Consider the following 22,074-nt stretch of genomic DNA (forward strand, 5'->3'; position numbering starts at 1 on the left):
ATAAGGTGATAAAATATAAAAAATATTATATGCACAAGATTCTAAAAATCTAAGCAAAAAAAGATCCTTTTTAATGGGTATGGTTAAAATTCATTGAAAACATATAGATGAGTCAATATACAAAATTTGAGGAAGATTGGAGGTGATTTAGACTGATTTGATATCAAAATTCGTAGTTATAATCAAGTTCAAAAAATTCTTTTGCGATACATGTATCAAACATGTATCACGCATGTATCGCGCACACAGATATACATGGATATACATGTGATACATATTTGATACAAATATGATACATATGTGGTACACAAATGATACACAGTGTGATACACATATTATTATTTTTTCATGTTCATCTTCAACTTCGATTTTTCAATTCAAACCACCTCAAAACTCCACCAAATCATCCCAAAATTAAAATTCAAGCTCGTTAAGATATACCCAATCTATTCTAATAACACTAGGGCTGTTCAAAACCAAACAGTAATCATTAACCGAACTGAAAAAATAGTTTATTGGCTTATTGGTATCCGGTTATCGGGGTAATGGTTGGTAAACAGATTGAAATTTTATAATTAATGACTTAACGATTTGGGGGCGGATTACTCAATTTTTTTATCGGATAAACCGTTAACCCGTTAAATTTTTTTATATTTATACTTTTACCTCTATGTATATAAAGTAATTTTTGAAACTTTAAAGCCCAAAATCTAAATTCTTAATTTATCAAATCTCAATAAGAGCCGATAAGCATCCCTCCTACGGTGAGTCGTCTCTCTCTTTTCTCTTCTCTGTCACCTAAAGACTAAAATCCCTAATTAAAATTTCTCCCAAATCCCAATCTTGTCAGTCACCTCTTCCCTAATTCAAACTAGCTTTCTGACATATTAGACTTTAGTTATTAGCATTTACCATATTGGTTGAAAAAATGCTTAGTTTCTTATGGCTGAGCTAGTTGTAATTGCTAATAAAAATCGAATGGTGGGGTAAAAAGAAGTTGTCTTTATAATCTAGCACATGATTTCTATGGGAAAATGATAAATTTTCTAGTTCTCTACTTCTCTTTTATTGTCTATTTGGTTTAGACAATAAACCGCCCGGTAAACTCCTCGCTAGAATTTACAAAGCTAGTGTGAAATAAAATACATCATCTGCTTGAAATATATATATGAACAGATTAATAATTCTAAAGATACCAAGAACAAGAGGCAGATGTGACTGGATCGCAGGTACATCTTCAATGCCAGCTCCCGCCATACGCAACAACATCAACATCCAAAATCTGCACGCAAGGTGTAGAAGAGTAGTATGAGTACAACCATACTAATTTTACTCAAATCCGACTCCGAATCGATGTTCAAAAGTCAAAAATTCATTTTATGGAATTATATAAAATTTCTCCGATTTCTCTTGAAAAATCAATAATCTTACGCCAAAAATGAAGATTAATTCATGAAATATATTCACAATCGAGTCAAGAATACTTACCCCAAGTCATATGGTGAAATTCCTCTCCAAAGTCGCCCAAACCGAGCTCCAAAATCCAAAAATGAGAAAAATATGTCGAACCCTCGAACTTAAAGGATCTGTCCAGGTATCTTCGCACATGCGACAACAGTTGTCGCTTTTGCGGCATCGCTTTTGCGACCAAAAACCCGCTCCTGCGGAACAAGCACTGGAACACGCCCTTCGCACCTGCAGAACAGGCTCCACTTCTCCCCATCGCAGGTGTGAACCAACTTCACTCACCCGCGCCGCCTCCCGCTTTTGCGCCCATTGCCGCCGCTTCTGCGAAGTCGCAGATGCGACTCAAATTCTGCACCTATGAAGACTCAAAGCCCAGTCTTCTTTTGCTTATGTGATGTCACTGCCGCTTTTGCGGCTCCGCACCTGCGCCCCTAGCTCCGCAAGTGCGGTCACACCAGAACCTCTACCAAACCAGCCTATGCCAAATTTTCCAAAATGATCTGAACCCTATCTGAAACTCATCCGAGCCACTCGGGACCCCGTCCGAATATACCAACAAATTCCGTAACATAACGCGAACCTACTTGAGGCCTCAAATCACACATAACAATATCGAAACGACGAATCGTACCACAATTCAAACTTAATTTTTTTTAAATCTTTCGATTTTCAAAACTCGCACCGAACCATATCAATTCAATCCATAATGAACTCAAATTTTGAGTACAAGTCATAAATGACGTAATGAAGCTACTGAAATTTTCGGAACCACAATCCGAACCCGATATCATCAAATTCAACTCCCGGTCAAACTTATGAACCTTCAAAATCTTTAAATTTTTAACTTTTGCCGATTAGTGCTGAAACCTTCTAGAAATATCTAAATAAAATTTCGGGCATACGCCCAAATCCAAAATCACCATCTGGACCTAACGGAGTCATTAAAACTCCGATCCGAAGTCGAATACTTAAAGTCAAACTTGGTCAACTCTTCCAACTTAAAGCTTCAAACATGAACCTCATTCTTCCGAACTAATTCCGAAACACCTGAAAACTAAAAACGATGATTCGCGCACGTCATAATACATCATATGAATCTACTCAAGACTTCAAATAGTTGAAAAGAGCGTAAATGCTCAAAACTATCGGTCGGGTCGTTACACCTAAATAACACCCACTCAAAAAAAGCAAAATTCTGACCTTTTTTTTTGCTGCAAATAGCTAATTGTCTAATATTGATAATATTTTGGCTAAATTAGTAATATTTTATGAATTGTCCATTTTTTATAATAAACTACTTATAAATGGACATAGCTTGTAATTTCCCCTTATATCTTACAGTAGCTTGTAACGACCCGACCGGTCTTTTTGAGACTAGTAGCCATGATCTCCTATTTACTTCTTCTCCCATATCTATTTCTGCTATTGTGACTTGCTGAGAGGTTTCGTTTTGATTTTTAGAGTATTTTGGGACACTTAGTCCCTAAATGGAGGTTTAAGCCTTAGGATTTGGACCGTAGTCAGAACTGTGTGAAGACGACTTTGGAATGGAGTTCCGTCGATTCTGTTAGCTCCGTTGGGCAATTTTGGACTTAGGAGCATATCCGGATTGTGTTTTGGAGGTCCGTAGTTTATTTAGGCTTGAAATAGCGAAAGTCGAATTTTTGGAGATATGGACCGGTAGTGAACATTTTGATATCGGGGTCGGATTCCAATTCCAAAAAATGGAGTAGGTCTGTAATGTTAATTATGACTTGTGTACAAAATTAGAGGTCAGTCAGACGTGATTTGATAGGTTTCGGCATCGGTTGTAGAAGTTTATAGTTTCAAGTTCATTAAGTTTGAATCGGAGGGTGATTTGTGATTTTAGCGTTGTTTGATGTGATTTGAGAGTTCGACTAAGTTTGTATGGTGTTTTAGGGCTTGTTGGTATATTGGGTTGAGGTACCGGGGGCCTTGGGTGTGTTTCGTATGGTTAACAGATCAAATTTGGTTTTGGAAGAATAGCTAAAGTTGTTGCACCTGGTGTAATCGCACCTGCGCAACATTGACCGCAGGTGCGAGCCCGCAGAAGCGAGCCAATGGACACAGGCGCGGTTTGAAAGGAAGAGGCCAGAGGTCGTAGGTGCAGAGGTATAACCGCATCTGCACATCCGCAGATGTGGAAGATGGAGCACAGAAGCGGAAGGGGCCAGGGTGTGAGGGATCGCAGAAGCGGAAAAATTCCGCAGGAGCGGGTGCGCAGGTGCGACCCATTGCTCGCAGATGCGGACCCAGTTCCTTTAAGTCATTTCCGCACCTACGATGGAAATTCCGCAGGTGCGGCGTCGCAGGTGCGAGATTTCTGGACAGGACACTTAAATGCAAGGGTTCACGATTTTTGCTCATTTTTTACATTTTGAGCTCGGGTTTGGCGGTTTCTTGAGAGCATTTCTGAAGGGTTTCTTGAGGTAAGTCCCTTGTTCTTATTGTTGATCAATAATCTTGCTTCCCCATTTATTTTTCCACCTAGTTAGTGTGCGGAATTTGGGAGTTTGATTCTAGGGATTTGGAAAGTTTGATTTGAGGATTTGAAGGACCATTTCCTGTCAGATTTTAGTAAATTTGATATGGTTAGACTCGTGAGTGAATGGGATTTCGTATTTTATGACTTTTACACGATTACGAGACGTGGGCCCAGGTCGATATTTTAGGGCAAATTTCAGAATTTTTGTTAAAGTATTAATTTAATTAATTAGATGAGTCTATTATGGTTGTATTTATGATATGTAATTGCTTTTGGCTAGATTTGGGCTATTCAGAGCTGGATATTCGTGGGAAAGGCATTCTTACCGATCGATTGAGCTTGGTTCGAGATAAGTGGCTTGCCTAACTTTGTGCGGGGAAATCCCCCTATGATTTGGAACTATTATGATATGTGAGCATCGTGTATGTGAGGTGACGAGTACGTACACGAGCTAGTTGTGGAAAAACCCGATTTTCTTACTGAGAAGCAACCTGTTTTCCTTGTTTTTTTTTTGAGTTATACCATTTTAATAAGTATTAATCTATTTTCATTCTTAATTGAGTTATTCCAATATGTGTAGCTATCCTGTTTAGTCTAATACAGCTTGTCTACGTGTCTTAACTGCTTATGTGAACTCTGTGCAGCATGCTTAGTGAATTTCCTGCTTCTTCCTTGACTGGTACTTAGTCTAAATCGTAAGATTTCGTGATGTAGTTGTATTTCTATTATTTGCGCTGCATATTTACTTTGGGACTACGGAACGGTATTCCCATAGATCCTCATGTACTACATATTTACTTTGGGACTACGGAACGGTATTCCGGGAGATCCCCATGTACTGTATATTTACTTTGGGACTACGAAACGATATTCCGGGAGATCCCCATGTACTGCATATTTACTTTGGGACTACGAAACGGTATTCCGGGAGATCCTCCTATACTATATATTTACTTTGGGACTACGAAACGGTATTCCGGAAGATCCCCCTGTACTACATATTTACTTTGGGACTACGGAACGGTATTCCGGGAGATCCCCATGTACTGTATATTTACTTTGGGACTACGAAACGGTATTCCGGGAGATCCCTCTGTACTGCATATTTACTTTGGGACTACGGAACGGTATTCTGGGAGATCCCTTTGTACTGCATATTTACTTTGAAACTACGAGACGGTATCTCGGGAGATCCCCTATTGTATTTCTGTGTATTGAGCTGTTACCTTCTATGAATTTTTTCTTGTTAAATTTCAATCTTTATTTTACTGCGATATTTCATTCTTGCCTTGCTATATTATCATATTCTAGTAGGGCCCGGACCTGACCTCGTCACTACTCTACCGAGGTTAGGCTTGGCACTTATTGGGTACCGATTGTGGTGTACTCATGCTAATCTTCTGCACATGTTTTTTGTGTGCAGATCCAAGTGCTCCTTATCAGCTGTACTATCAGTGAGCCGGGACAGCTTTGGAGACTTCAAGGTATATCTGCCGCATCCGCAGACCTCGGAGTCCCCTTTCTACTCTTCCTCATATCCATTATCTTATGTATTTTCTTTTGATAGACTCTGATGTATAGAGACACTAGACTTTTCCTCCTGTAGTTTGTGATTCATGATATTCCGGGTTTTGGGATTGTTGTGTATTTTTGAATAGTTGGTTAAATTTATATTTTTATTCCATTATTTCCGCAAAAAAAAATGTTAGGCTAACCTAATTGTAGAGACTAGGTGCCATCACGACGTCGCACGGAAGAGGAAATTGGGTCGTGACAAGTTGGTATCAGAGCTCTAGGTTCATAGGTATCGTGAGTCACAAGCCGGTTTATTAGAGTCTCGCGGATCGGTATGGAGATGTCTGTACTTATCTTCGGGAGGCTATTGAACTGTTAGGAAAACTTCACTACTTTGATTCCTTGTCGTGCGAAAATTGTTGACTTCAAAAATTCAAAACTTCTGTATTCTATTCTCTCACAGATGGTGAGGACACGTATAAGTGGATCTGATGACCAGGCACCCGCGCCCCCTGCTAGAGCCGCTAGAGGCCGAGGCTGGGGTAGAGGCCGAGGACGTCCACGTGGTGCATCCAGAGCACCTGCACGAGCTGCTACAGAGAAGCCCCCAGTAGCTCCAACTGGAGGGCAGACACCTGAGGCACTTGTTCCTGCACTAGCCTTCCAGGAGACTCTAGCCCAGTTTCTGAGCATGTTCAGCACCTTAGCTGAGGCTGGTTTGATTCCACTTGCTCCTGCCACATCTCAGGCCGGGGGAGGAGCACAGACTCCCGTCGCCAGTACTCCAGAGCAGCGGGTTCAAGTCGACCAGGTTCCAGAGATTGTACCAATGCAACTGGTAGCTCCAGCTCAGCCCGAGGTTAGGGCAGCAGCTTCTGAGGTGGAGCAGCTCAGACTTGAGAGGTACAAGAAGTACCACCTTCATAGCTTTAACAGATTGGCTCTAGATGATGCTTAGGGTTTTTTGGAGGAGTGTCATCGTATTCTCCATACTATGGGCATAGCGGAGACGAGCGGGGTTTCTTTTACTACATTCCAGCTTAGAGGAGCAGCCTATCAGTGGTGGCGTGCTTATGAGTTGAGTAGTTCGGCTGAAGTAGCTTCACTTACATGGACTCAGTTCTCGCATATATTTTTGAGAGAGTATGTCCCTCAGAGCCTCAGGGACTCATGGCGTGCGGATTTTGAGCAGCTGCGCCAGGGTGCTATGACTGTGTCAGAGTATGCAGTTCACTTCAGTGATTTGGCCCGACATGCACCGGCCTTGGTTGCCACAGTTCGAGAGAGGGTTCGACAGTTTATTGAAGGACTCCACCCCAGTATCCGGATTAGTATGGCCAGGGAGTTGGAGATGGATATTTCTCATCAGCAGGTTGTGAGTATTGCCAGGAGATTGGAGGGCATGCTTGCCCAGGATAGAGAGGAGAGAGAGACCAAGAGGTCTCGAGAGACTAGTTATTATTCTAGTGCTCATTCCCCAACAGCTCGCCATGGTAGGGGTTATGTGAGCCGCCCCGTTCATTCAGCTCTTCCAGCCGCCAGCGATGTTCCAGCTCCTTCTAGACGCCAGGAGCCTTATTATGCACCGCCAGTATCTAGTGTGGCTCCAGCACGGGGTGTTCCTAGCGGCCAGTCTAGCAGACCTGGCCCGAGCCAGTCACAGCAGCCACGCCCTCCCAGAGCTTGTTTTGAGTGTGGCGACACTCACCATGTGGTGAGGGATTGCCCCAGGATTAGGAGAGGTGCACCTCCGCAGACTTCTCAGCCACAACGTGCTCCACCGGGTCCTCACGCTTTTATTACAGCGCCATCTGCCACCCCACCTGCTCAGCCAGCCCGAGTTGGAGGTTGGGGAGGTAGAGGTCGCCCTAGAGGGGGAGTCTAGGCCAGATATTATGCACTTCCTGCTCGTATAGAGGCAATTGCTTCTGATTCTATTATTACATGTATTGTTCCAGTCTGTCATAGAGATGCATCGGTATTATTTGACCCAGGCTCTACATATTCTTATGTGTCCTCTTATTTTGCCCTGTATTTGGGCGTATCTCGAGATTCTTTGATTTCCCCTATTTATGTGTCTACTCCTGTGGGAGATTCTCTTGTTGTGGACCATGTTTATCGGCCGTGTTTGATTGCTCTTAGTGGTTTTGAGACCAAAGTCGATTTATTATTGCTCAGCATAGTGGACTTTGATATTATTTTGGGCATGGACTGGCTGTCGCCCCATTAAGCTATTCTTGATTGTCACGCTAAGACCGTGACACTGGCTATGCTAGGATTTTCGCGATTAGAGTGGAGAGGTACCTTAGAGTATACTCCCACCAGATTTATTTCATTTCTTAAAGCTCAACGAATGGTTGAGAAGGGGTGTGATGCGTATCTAGCTTATGTGAGATACGTCAGTATTGATACCCCTACAGTGGAGTCAGTCCAGTAGTGAGGGACTTTCCAGATGTGTTTCCAGCTAATCTTCCGGGCATGCTGCCCGACAGAGATATTGATTTTGGCATTGATTTGTTGTCGGGCACTCAGCCCATCTCTATTCCCCCATATCGCATGGCTCCTCCTGAGTTGAAGGAGTTGAAGGAGCAGTTACAGGAGTTGCTTGATAAGGACTTCATTCGGCCCAGTATGTTACCTTGGTGTGCTCCTGTCTTATTTGTGAAGAAGAAAAATGGTTCTATGCGGATGTGTATTGATTACCGGTAGTTGAACAAAGTCACAGTGAAGAACAGGAATCCATTGCCTCGTATTGATGACTTATTTGATCAGTTACAGGGTGCCAGAGTATTTTCCAAGATTAACTTATGTTCAGGATATCATTAGTTGAAGATTCGGGAACCAGATATCCCAAAGACTGCTTTCAGGACCAGATATGGTCACTATGAGTTTCTTATTATGTCTTTTGGGCTGACAAATGCCCCAACAACTTTTATGCACTTGATGCACAGTGTGTTCCAGCCTTATCTTGACTCATTCGTCATTGTGTTTATTGACGACATTCTGGTACCGGAGTCGGGAGGATCATGAGCAGCACCTGAGGACTGCGCTTCAGACCTTAAGAGAAAAGAAGTTATATGCAAATTTTTCAAAGTGTGAGTTTTGGCTAGACTCAGTGGCATTCTTGGGTCATATAGTATCAAGTGAGGGGATCCAGGTGGATCCGAAGAAGATTGAAGCAATGCAAAGTTGGCCCAGACCGTCCTCAGCTACAAAGATCCGGAGTTTTCTTGGTTTGGCGGGGTATTGCCATCGATTTGTAGAGGGTTTCTCATCTATTTCAGCACCTATGACCAGGCTAACCCAGAAGGGTGCTCCGTTCAGGTGGACAGAGGAATGTGAGGAGAGCTTTCAGAAGCTCAAGATAGCTTTGACTACAGCCCCAGTATTGGTATTGCCTACATGTTCGGGGTCTTATACTGTATATTATGATGCCTCGCGGATTGGTCTCGGTGCAGTGTTGATGCAGGACGGTAGGGTGATTGCCTACGCGTCCAGACAACTGAAGGTGCATGAAAAGAACTATCATGTCCACGATCTTGAGTTAGCAGCTATTGTTCATGCCTTGAAGATTTGGCGGCATTATTTGTATGGTGTTCCTTGTGAGATTTACACCTATCACCGGAGTTTGCAGCATCTGTTCAAGCAGAAGGATCTTAATTTGCATCAGAGGAGGTGGTTGGAGCTGCTTAAGGATTATGATATCACCATTTTGTACCACCCTGGGAAGGCCAATATGGTGGCCGATGCTTTGAGTCGTCGGGTAGAGAGTTTGGGGAGCTTAGCATATCTACCAGCAACAGAGAGGCCCATGGCGTTGGATGTTCAGGCCTTAGCCAGCCAATTTGTGATATTAGATATCTCTGAGCCGAGTCAAGTATTGGCTTGTGTGGTCTCTCGGTCTTCTCTTTTATGATCGTATCAGGGAGCGTCAGTATGATGACCCCCATCTGCTTGTCCTTAAGGACACAGTCCAACATGGTAATGATAAGGAAGTCACTATTGGAGATGATGGTGCATTGAGGATGCAGGGCAGGCTATGTGTGCCCAATGTAGATGGTTTGCATGAGTTGATTCTTCAGGAGGCTCACAGTTCGCGGTACTCTATTCATCCGGGCACTGCGAAGATGTATCGGGACTTGAGGCAGCATTACTGGTGGAGGAGAATGAAGAAGGACATAGTGGAATATGTGGCTCGGTGCCTAAATTTCCAGCAGGTGAAGTATGAGCATCATCGACCAAGTGGGTTGCTTCAGAAATTGGAGATTCCGAAATGGAAATAGGAGCGGATCACTATGGATTTCATTGTTGGACTCCCACGGACTCAGCGGAGGTTTGATGCAGTTTGGGTGATTGTGGATAGGCTGACCAAGTCGTCTCATTTCATTCCTGTGACGACTACCTATTCTTCTGAGCAGCTTAGCTCGAATCTACATTCGTGAGATCGTCAGGCTTCATGACGTACCGGTATCTATTATCTCTGACAGGGGTACGCAGTTTACATCACAGTTCTAGAGAGCTGTACAATATGAGTTGGGTACTCAGGTTGAGTTGAGCACAACATTTCACCCTCGGACGGACGGACAGTCCGAGCACACTTTTCAGATACTGGAGGATATGCTCCGTGCTTGTGTGATAGATTTTGGGGGTGCTTGGGACCAGTTCTTGCCACTTGCGGAGTTTGCCTACAACAACAGTTATCAGTCCAGCATTCAGATGGCACCATATGAGGCTTTGTATGGTAGGCGGTGTCGGTTCCCAGTGGGTTGGTTCGAGCCGGGCGAGGCCAGATTATTGGATACGGACTTGGTTGAGGATGCCTTGAAAAAGGTTAAGGTGATTCAGGATAGACTTCGCACAGCCCAGTCCAGACAGAAGAGTTATGTGGACCGAAAGGTTCGCGATGTTGCATTCATGGTTGGAGAGCGGGTCTTGCTCCGGGTTTCGCCTATGAAAGGCGTTATGAGATTCGGAAAGAAGGGCAAGCTGAGCCCAAGGTTCATTGATCCTTTTGAGGTGTTGCAGCGTGTTAGGGAGGTTGCTTATGACCTTGCCTTACCTCCCAGCCTAGCAGGATTTCATCTGGTATTTCATGTTTCGATGCTCCGGATGTATCGCGGTGACCCGTCTCACGTATTGGATTTCAGCTCAGTCCAATTAGACAAGGATCTATCTTATGTTGAAGAGCCAATGGCTATTTTAGACAGGCAGGTTAGAAAGCTTAGGTCAAAGAACATTGCTTCCGTGAAGGTTCACTGGAGGGTACAGTCGGTCGAGGGGGCGACTTGGAAGACCGAGCAGGATATGCGCAGTCGTGATCCTCATCTTTTCACCACTTCAGGTATGTCTCTATGCTCGTTCGAGGACAAACGATTGTTTTAAGAGGGGGAGGATGTAATGACCCGGCCGGGCGTTTTGAGAGTAATAGCCCTGATATCCTATTTACTGCTTCTACCATATCTATTTCTGCTATTGTGACTTTCCGGGAGGTTTCGTTTTGATTGTTGGAGTATATTGGGATACTTAGTCCCTAAATGGAGGTTTAAGCCTTAGGATTTGGACCGTAGTTAGAACTGTATGAAGACGACTTCGGAATGGAGTTCCGTCGGTTCCGTTAGCTCCGTTGGATGATTTTGGACTTAGGAGCGTGTCCGGATTGTGTTTTGGAGGTCCGTAGCTTATTTAGGCTCGAAATGGCGAAAGTCGAATTTTTGGAGATTTGGACCAGTAGTGAAAATTTTGATATCGGGGTCAGATTCCAATTCCGGAAGTTAGAGTAGGTCTGTAATGTTAATTATGACTTATGTGCAAAATTTGAGGTCAATCGGACGTGATTTGATAAGTTTCGGCATCGGTTGTAGAAGTTTATAGTTTCAAGTTCATTAAGTTTGAATCAGAGGGTGATTTGTGATTTTAGCGTTGTTTGATGTGATTTGACGGCTTGACTAAGTTTGCATGATGTTTTAGGACTTGTTGGTGTATTGGGTTGAGGTACCGGGGGCCTTGGGTGTGTTTCAGATGGTTAACGGATCAAATTTGGTTTTGGAAGAATAGCTGAAGCTGCTGCACCTGGTGTAATCGCACATGCGCAACATTGACCGCAGGTGCGAGCCCGCAGAAGCAAGCCAATGGACGCAGGTGCGGTTTGGAAGGAATAGGCCAGAGGTCGCAGGTGCAGAGGTATAACCGCATCTACGCATCCGCAGATGCGGAAGATGGAGCGCAGAAGCGGAAGGGGCCAGGGCGTGAGGGATCGCAGAAGCGGAAAATTTCGCAGGAGCGGGCGCGCAGGTGCGGCCCATTGCTCGTAGATGCGGACCCAATCCCTTTAAGTCATTTCCGCACCTGCGATGAAAATTCCACAGGTGCGGCATCGCAGGTGCGACTATGGGCCGCAGGTGCGAGATTTCTGGACAGAACACTTAAATGCAAGGGTTCGCGATATTTGCTCATTTTTAACATTTTGAGCTCGGGTTTGGCGATTTCTTGAGAGCATTTCTGAGTGGTTTCTTGAGGTAAGTCCCTTGTGCTTATTGTTGATCAATAATCTTGCTTCCTCATTTATTTTTTCACCTAGTTAGTGTGTATTTAAGGTGGAATTTGGGAGTTTGAGACTAGGGATTTGAAAAGTTTGATTTGAGGATTTGAAGGACCATTTCCTGTCGGATTTTAGTAAATTTGATATGGTTAGACTCGCGAGTGAATGAGCTTTCAGATTTTGTGACTTTTGCCTGATTCTAAGACGTGGGGATGAATCGACTTTTTAGGGCGAATTTCGGAATTTTTGTTAAAGTATTGATTTAATTAATTAGATGAGTCTATTATGGTTGTATTTATGATATGTAATTGCTTTTGACTAGATTTGAGCCATTCGGAGCCGGATATTCATGGGAAAGGCATTCTTACCGATTGATTGAGCTTGGTTCAAGGTAAGTGGCTTGCCTAACTTTGTGCGAGAGAAATCTCCCTAAGATTTGGAACTATTGTGATATGTGAGCACCGTGTACATAAGGTGACGAGTACGTATACGGGCTAGTTGTGAAAAAACCCGATTTTCTTACTGAGCAGCAACTTGTTTTCCTTTTTTTTAGTTATACCATTTTAATGAGTATTAATCGATTTTCATTCTTAATTGAGTTATTCCAATATGTGTAGCTATTATGTTTAGTCTAATACAGCATGTCTACGTGTCTTAACTGCTTATCTAAACTCTGTGCAGCATGCTTAGTGAATTTCCTGCTTCATCCTTGACTAGTACTTAGTCTAAATCGTAAGATTTCGTGATGTTGTTGTATTTCTATTGTTTGCGCTGCATATTTACTTTGAGACTACAGAACGGTATTCTGGGAGATCCTCATGTACTGCATATTTACTTTGGGACTGCGGAACGGTATTCCGGGAGATCCCCCTGCACTGCATATTTACTTTGGGACTACGGAACGGTATTCCGGGAGATCCCCTTGTACTGCATATTTACTTTGGGTCTACGGAACAGTATTCCGGGAGATCCCCTGTACTGCATATTTACTTTGGGACTACGGACGGTATTCCGGGAGATCCACCTGTACTGCATACTTACTTTGGGACTACGAGACGGTATCTCGGGAGATCCCCTGTTGTATTTCTGTGTATTGAGCTATTACCTTCTATGAATTCTTTCTTGTTAAATTTCAGTCTTCATTTTACTGCGAAATTTCATTCTTGTGTTGCTTTATTATCATATTCCAGTAGGGTCCGGACCTGACCTCGTCACTACTTTACCGAGATTAGGCTTGGCACTTAATGGGTACCGATTGTGGTGTACTCATGCTACTCTTCTGCACATATTTTTCGTATGCAGATCTAGGTGCTCCTTATCAGCCGCACTATTAGTGAGCCGGGACAGCTTTGGAGACTTCAAGGTATATCTACCGCGTCCGCAGACCTTGGATTTCCCTTTCTATTCTTCCTCATGTCTATTATCTTCTGTATTTTCTTTTGATAGACTATGATGTATAGAGACACTAGACTTTTCCTCCTGTAGTTTGTAATTCACGATGTTCCGGATTTTGGGATTGTTGTGTATTTTTGAATAGTTGGTTAAATTTTTATTTTTATTTCATTATTTCCGCAAAAAAAAAAATGTTAGGATTACCTAGTTGTAGAGACTAGGTGCCATCACGACGTCACACGGAAGGAGAAATTGGGTCGTGACATAGCTGCTATACTGTATAGTTTTTCCAAGTTTGTAATCCCTACTGGGCCAAATGTTGGGAATTCGCTTTCTTAGAAGCTACTTCTTTTTTCGTAAAAATTACGCAGGGTAGCTACTTTTTAAAGTGGTATTTACTTTTTATCCAGCATTTTTAATGCTGAGCAAAAGTAGCCACTAGTCTATTAAAATTAATATGAAAAGACGGTGTTACCCTTTCTTTTATCTCTTTTCCTTTCCAAACGGAAATACAGTGTTTATACCGACGACTGCATTTCTTCTCATTCTCAAGTGGATTCAGTTGGAAGTTCTAATGTTAAAATGATTCATGTTCCAGACTAGTCTATATTCAATATGATTCTTTTATCTTTTTCTTGAGCTTGGCACAAATGTTTATTAACAGTCGGTTTCATTTGGGGAAAGTACTTCTATAAGATTCATTTTTCAGGATGAGAAAATAAATAAATGAAAGAAACTATGTCCATGGTTATCGGAATAGTTTAGGACATGTAGTCCTTAACTTAGACTTATAAGCTCATAAATTAAGGACAACAGCTAGTCCTGAACTTATAGTAACAAGCTCATAAATTAAGGACACTTGGTCCTGAACATAGAGTTGGAAGTTCAAAAATTAAGGACACTTAGTCCTTAACTTAGAGTTACAAGCACAGAAATTAAGGACATGTAGTCCTTAACTTAAAGTTATAAGCACAGAAATTAAGGATAGTTAGTCCTGAACTTCGAGTTACAAGTTCAAAAGTTAAGGACATGTAGTCCTGAACTTAGAGTTATATGTGCACACATTATATGCATTTTGATTTGCCTTAAATGCCCTTATTAGCACACTAACAACAGATTAATAAGAGAGGCTTTACTGTCTTTGTCAAAATTATCACATGGTTGTCCTGTTCATCTTTCTCTTTTCTATGTCCGCCTCGTCAATGGTGACTACCCACAGACAACAAACATGGAATTGGAAAATTAATTAAAGACAAACAATACTTTTTCATTTTAGAACCATTTGGCTGACGGGAATATCTTTTTATTGTTCTTTCCTGCTCTTTTCCTAGGTTCATTTACTGTGTGCGCAGATCTGAAATTAGAAGATGCAACACTAGTTTTACTGCCGACCTCCGTGAAATTGTTGTTGGAGGAATTGTTATTGGGTTTTGAGGTATTCAAATCATATTTCAAAGCTAATACTGGGGGTTTTCGAACAATATTTTTGACATTTTGAAGAAGTAGAGGAGGAGCAAAGCTTGTGGAGTGGAACTGTCGAACTGATAAGAGATTGAAATTGGAGACGAGTCTCTTTCTTGTTCAATGATTTAGAAGAGCTGTTTGGTTTATTTCTTTGAGTAGCCACAACAATGTTTTCTCTTTTCTGCTTTCTCCATGAACGATGGCGAGATGTAAAAAGAACAATAGGGGGAGAAGAGATCTAGGTTTAAGATTTGATGTAAAAGGCAAAAAAGCCCCTATCCTTATGCTTGTTTAATGTATTGTCAGGGGCATTTAAGGCAAATCAAATATGTATACATTGCTAACCTACTACAACTATGTAGTATGTTAGCAAAACTCATATATATATATATATATATATATATATATATATATATATATATATATATATATATATATATATATATGTATGTATGTATGTATGATTATAATTTATTTTTAAGTAAAATATAATAAAATATTAAACATCTAATGTAATAAATATGAAATAGTAGTATTATACTTACATAGTTACATGACCATTCATAATTACATGACCTAATTTAAAAGGATGAAACATGACCGTTCATATATAATCAAAGTCCATTAGAAAGTTTGGGTAACGTACCCCTTTAAGATATTTTGTCAATTAATTAGTTTGAAAGCTAAAAGTCTTTATCACCTAATTCATACTATTATAGTAAATACTAATGCTAAATACTAAAATACTAAAAGTAGGAAAAGCAGGAAGCTGCGTTACTAAGTCAATTCAAAAGTACAATTAGGTTTGAGCCCATTCTTATTCAATATATCCTTCAGTTGCTCCCAAAAAAATAATTTTATGGATTTTTGCTTTTCTCCCCCCTTTAAAGCCACCTTCTTCTTCAATATCTCCATTAAATTAATGTTATGGTTCCCTCCCCCTCCCACGTTCTCCTTCAAAAACTCCCTAAAATTTGTATTTGTTTATGGGGCATTGATGGTTTGATGGCTGCTTTATTCCGTTTCTTCCCCTAATAAAGTCACTAAAATCATTCCTTAACTTATTATTTGCAGTTCTTTCACTCTTTATATTTTGTTTCTTTCATCTTCCATAATAACTCCTTCTACATGCCTTTTCAGATTCTTCCCAGGACTCTATATAAGTGCACAATAAGGTGTCGTTGTCCCATTATCCTTATATTCTTTCTCGTACATTTTTCTTTACAGGTTTTTTGGTTGTCGCATCACAAAATTGGTAATAATTTTACACTCTTGTCATTACCTTTAAACTTTATTAAAATATTCATATATGTTGCCAGCTGACATTGCTTGATTTTCCAATTAAACTTCAAGAATCAGTAGCTTATTTCAACTTTACTCTTGTCTTGCAACTATATATATATATTGCATTTGGTGCTTCAACTTCTAAAGGATATATATTAAATAGGTAAAATACGTCTCTATATTACAACTATATATTGTGTTTGCATCTATTCTCCTAGCTACTACAGGATAACTTACGATGGCAAACAAAGAAGAGTTAGGAAAAATGTGCATACCTATTAGCAAGTTGAAGAAATATGCTACAGAATGGGTAATTAAAGTTTTAGTCATTCGACGAGGTCCATTCTTTCTGTCGGATCTTCAGTCATGTATTTTGTCATCCTTTGGACACTAACTTAATAAATTTCATGTTGTCACAAACTCTTCAAGGTGTTTAAAGTATTGGTTTAACGCTCGTGGATAAGCAATCACTTTAAATATCTCGAACAAATCAATGTATTGGTCTAAAGTTTTGTTGTTTCATCACTTGAAATATATATAACTGTTATCAATTGTTCCACTATGTCAAACAGGATATTACTCAGGCCACAAAAAGGGCAAAATAAGCTACACACAAAAATAATTACTAATAATTTTGTTCACTTTAAAAATCTCCAATTATTTCCAAATTAATTACTTAACTTTCTCTCCATAGATTGAGGAAAATTTGCATACGCTCTTTGGAAGATGACTACAAATGTGTCATCATCAACATTAAATTTGACTGCTGGAAACCAAGACAAACAGGAAGAGCAACTTCGAGGTACGTCTAATATGGTGAGTACCTAACGCTGATCAACAATGTAATATTATTATTTTACATAAATACTATTACATGTGTTAAGGCAAAGTCATTGCTTCTGTCCGTAAAGCTGATCAACAGGTCAAACGTCCAACAAACATTACATAAGCTATACATGTAACGCCTCATATGCTTTGAGTTACATTTTTTCCGTCGATAGTCACATGTCTTGTGATCTTGTCTCGCTATTATCTTATCATATCAATTAGCCTCTTTTAATATTGATTTACATATATATTATGCTCCTAACGGAAACTTGGTCACCAGGTAATTAATCTGTTATAAAATGCTTTACTTACATAAGGAATAAGAAAATTTACGTAGAATTCATTATATCATATGAAGAAAGATATAAGTTACTTAGTCGTTTTTAATTTGCTGTATCTAGGACACTTAAATGAGTGACAGTTTTATCCTTCAATCAAACACAACTCCTATATAATTTTTTTTTATAAAAATGTAAACTTACATTCTAATAAATACTCCAACAAATATCAAGAGTTTGTAGTCATCAAGAATGAGAATAGAGACGGTTAATTCATTTACCGATGTTTAGAGAACTCAATGGCCATTCTTTCTATCTTCCTAACCTCAATATGAATTTAAGAGATAAAAGGCCATGCAAAGTATTCATCAAACACTTGAACAGTATAAATAGTGCAAAACAGAGAAAGCATTTTCGATAGAAAGGTTGATACTATCTTTTGGATCTTCCATCACCAAGAATCTTAGGTCTTATAAGCTTGGGATTTCCTTTATTTTTTCTGTTTTTCTTAGTCTTTCTTTTGTGAATGAATTTACTCTGTAGCAAAGGTTATTTTCTTCATGCTTGATGTTTATTTCTTTTTATATGTGCATATATTCATTGATTGCCATGGTGTTTGCTTCAGTTATAGGTTGTAGATATAATTATGTTGAAATGAACTTTATAATGTTAAGGCAACCATTACAAGAGGTGGGGATATCTTTCCACAAATCCTTTTAATTCGCTTCGATGCTATGACTGAACAAATCATGAGAGATCCTCCTACATAATATTACTTAGTTGATATTTAGCTTAAAGTATATATATTTATATGTATATCGCCTCATGTTTTACTTGTATTTCGTGGATTTCGGATGTAAAATATGTTGATTTATATTAATTGGGAGTGTTTTTATGTGTAGGAATCATCCGGAAGCAATTGGGGGCGAAAGGTGCGAGATTAGAGCCAAAACAGACGAAAAAAGGAAGCCCCGGATTTTTAGCGCCACAGGCAGAATAATCAAGAAGCCCAGCGCTAGGGCCAGCAGGGGGCGCTGGGTTAGACGCTGGCGACGGAAGTTTGTCCAACTTTGCCCGGGACAAGGTTATTTCGACCCTAGACCTGCTCAACGCGTATAAAAGCAAGACCAAACTTATTTTTAGATGGGGAGCGCCACTTTGAAGAGAGAATACACACGAGAAACATTTGGGAGCAACAAGTTTTTGGCGCCGTTGCCGGGAACTTGAATATTGACTACTTTCTAGTTCTTGCTATAATTGTTTATTTCGTCACGCCTAATGTTACTTTATTGTTGCTCTGCTCTTAGGAACTTTAATTGAATGCGAAGGGCCAGAAGCCAGGACAAACTTCAAGGCTTTGACCCCGAACCTGAGAGAATATTTCATAGGAGGTTGAGGGAAGCAAGGGATACAAATAATCTTCAGGTACTTGTTCAATTTCCTGTGAACATGACAGAGGAGCAACATATGGTTGTTCAGGAGGTAGCGATGCCCATCATTGCTAATGTCACCTCCAACATTGTGAAGCCCAGAATCACTGGGCACTTTGAGCTGAAATAGAGCATGATCCAGCTACTTCATGCGAACGGGCAGTTTATGGGTCTTCCACACGAGGATCCAAAATAGCATATCCTGAATTTCTTGGAGATTAGTGATACTTACATTACTAATGGGGTTACTCCAGACTATGTGAGGGTCACACTTTTTCCGTTCTCTCTGTTGGGTGAAGCAAAGCGATGGCTGAAGGTAGAACCAGCTAATTTTATTACATCATGGAATGATCTGGCGAGGAAATTCCTGGCAAGGTTCTTCCCTTCAGGCAAAACTGCAAAGATCAGAAGTGAGATAGTCGCCTTCAAATAGAAAGCGAGGGAATCTTTATACTCAGCTTGGGAGAGGTTCAAGGGGCTGCTCAGAGACTGTCCTCATCACAATCAGACAAACGAAGTGTTAGCTCACACTTTCATAGAAAGGCTACACCCTGAGACAAAGATTGTGGTAGATGCTGCAGCTGGAGGTCAAGTATTGGATAAAATCTTTGATGAGATATATGCGTTATTGAACAAATTCTCCAAAAGTAATCCTGATTGGGAAGGAGAGATGGGCAGACATACAGTGCAAATATCTGCAGGGGTTCTCGAGTTGGATGTCATTTTGGTATTATCAACGTAGATTTTCACATTGACCAACCAAGTCAATCAGATGACCTTGGTTATTAATAAGCAACAAGCTCAGCCAGTGCAACAAGTTCAATTGTTTTGTGAAGTATGCGGAGAGGGTCATACGAGCTACTTATGCCCAATTAATCCAGAGTCTGTCTGTTTTGTGGGTAATACAAATAGGGGCCAGACAAATCAGTATGAAAATACTTACAATCCCAACTGGAGGAACCACCCAAACTTCTCTAGGGGTGAAAACCAAGGTGCTCAAAATCAATACCGACCACAAGCACCTCAATAACAATATAGACCACCTCAGGCTGAACAACATGCAAACTCTCCAAGTCACCTTGAGGAAATGATGAAGAAATTGATGGCTGACCAGCAAGACCACATAATAGAGATGATAAAGAAAGTGATGGCTTACCAACAGTCCTAAGCCACAGCAATGAGAAATTTGGAGCGCCAAATGGGACAACTTGCCAGTGCCCAAAATACTCGGCCAGTTGGAGCTCTTCCAAGTGACATCGAGGCTAATCCTAGAATTAATGGTTTATGATTGTCATGCATCACCCTATGAGGGCCATCATGGAGGCAATAGAACAGCTACAAAGGTATTATAATTCGGTTTCTTTTGGTCAATATTATTCAAGGATGCCCATGCATTTGTTAAGAAGTGTGACCAGTGTCAAAGAACCGGAACAATCATAAAGAGGCATGAGCTGCCTTTAAATAACATCCTGGAGGTCAAAATTGTTGATGTGTGTGGGATAGATTTTATGGGACCATTCTCATTGTCCATGGAAAACAAATACATCCTGCTAGCAGTTGACTATGTGTCAAAATGGTTAGAGGCGATCGCATTGCCAACAAATGATGCTATGGTGGTAACTGCGTTTTGTGAAAAAGAACATATTTTCGAGGTTTGGAACTCCACGTGCCTTGATTAGTGATGAAGGGACACATTTTTGCAATCGATTGTTGAATAACCTGCTGGCTAAATATGGAGTCCGCCATAGAGTTGCTACGGCGTATCATCCTCAAACAAGTGGACAAGCTGAGGTGTCTAATAGAGAAATAAAGCAAATCTTAGAGAAGACAGTGAGTGTGAATAGGAAGGATTGGGATGCAAAGTTAGATGATGCCTTGTGGGCATATAGAACTGCATACAGAATGCCAATTGGGACGTCGCCGTATAAACTTGTTTATGGGAAGGCATCTCACTTGCATGTTGAACTTGAACACAAAGCGTATTGGGCCGTTAAGAAGTTGAATATGGACTTTGAAGCTGCGGGCGAGAAAAGACTCTTGCAGTTGCATGCGTTAGATGAGTTTAGGCTGCACTCTTATAAAAATGCTAAGCTTTACAAAGAAAAGACAAAAAGATGGCATGGCAAGCATATCAAGACACGCCACTTCGAGCCAGGACAACAAGTATTATTGTTCAATTCTATGCTAAGGATATTTCCTGGGAAGTTAAAATCGAGATGGTCAGGCCCATTTGAGGTGGTGAGAGTCACTCCTTAGGGTGCAATTGAGCTGCGAGCTTTAAATGGTGAAAGAAATTTTTTGGTGAATGGACACAGAGTCAAGCACTACTGGGGAGGAATAATTAATCGTGAGAAGACCAAGGTTGTACTCGTTGATGAGTAAGCGAGACTATGCGTTGTGCCGCAACATTAAATCAGGCGTTTGTTGGGAGGCAACCTAATTTTTATTGTTTTCATAGCTTAGCTTTCTAATATTTTTTTAGAGTAGACTAGAGTTCGCATTTTCTTTGTAGACATAGAATTTATAGGTAGAATGGTGTGGGTCATGTAAATTAGATATATAAAAGGCTCGGGGTTATAAAAAAACAATTGCTAAGTTCAGCGCCCAGGTCAGCGCCCCAGTCCCTTTGGGGACATCCGATAAAATTGGAATGATACATAGAAGATTAGCGTGGTCCCTACACAAGGATGACATGCACAAATCGAGAAATGGTCCAAATTGGTTTAAAAAAAGAAAAGGTCATCGCCTCACGCTGCCTGGAGCGCCCAAACTAGTATGTTTAAGCCCCTCAGCGTCAGGCCTAGCATGGGGCGCTGGGGTGGGGGGTGGCCAGGTAAGTTTTTAATTTTTTTTTATTTTTATTTTGTTAATTATATATTTTATTTAAACCATACCCATTAAAACCAACCCATCTACCCATATTCTCTCACATTACAACCCACTCAAATACCCATACCAACACACAACACAAATTAAAAAATAAACCCCCCTCCCTAGACACCCGAATTTCTCCCCATCTTTCTTTCTCTCTCTCTCTCACGTTCAACAGCCAAAGCCGAGCTTCTTCACTCTTTTATCTCACAAATTTCTCGAGTTCTTCTCTTGTTCTCATCCTAAATCCTACATGTATGGTTTCTTCTTCTTCTTTTTGTATTTTAATAGGTAGATGATCACGAACATCCCATTTCCCCCCCAAGTGCCATAATCTCCAAATTTTGTACCTAAGTTGTTTCTTAAGAAATGTTCTATGGTGGGTGGTCCAGTTATTGGCCGAAATTTGTTGTGGATGTATTGTATACAGAGTAGTAAACTAGATTTCTCTCTACTTCGTTGAAATTTGGGAGAGCCATAATATTCCACCATTGTTAAACT

General features: G+C 40.7%; 1 long non-coding RNA gene and 2 other non-coding genes across 3 annotated transcripts; 2 read left to right on the plus strand and 1 right to left on the minus strand.

Annotated features, from left to right (window-relative positions):
- The first annotated feature begins 15,836 nt into the window (after nt 1-15,836).
- LOC142176623 (uncharacterized) lies at nt 15,837-18,856 on the plus strand. Its single transcript, XR_012705321.1, has 3 exons — nt 15,837-16,137; nt 16,861-16,982; nt 18,175-18,856. It is a non-coding gene; the product is annotated as an uncharacterized LOC142176623 (long non-coding RNA).
- A 246-nt stretch (nt 18,857-19,102) lies between these two features.
- On the minus strand, nt 19,103-19,207 carry LOC142176871 (small nucleolar RNA R71). The gene has a single exon (XR_012705676.1). It is a non-coding gene; the product is annotated as a small nucleolar RNA R71 (small nucleolar RNA).
- A 2,115-nt stretch (nt 19,208-21,322) lies between these two features.
- On the plus strand, nt 21,323-21,425 carry LOC142176910 (U6 spliceosomal RNA). The gene has a single exon (XR_012705713.1). It is a non-coding gene; the product is annotated as a U6 spliceosomal RNA (small nuclear RNA).
- Nucleotides 21,426-22,074: the final 649 nt, after the last annotated feature.

This window comes from Nicotiana tabacum, chromosome 22 (assembly GCF_000715075.1).
Source record: "Nicotiana tabacum cultivar K326 chromosome 22, ASM71507v2, whole genome shotgun sequence".
Taxonomy (NCBI): domain Eukaryota; kingdom Viridiplantae; phylum Streptophyta; class Magnoliopsida; order Solanales; family Solanaceae; genus Nicotiana; species Nicotiana tabacum.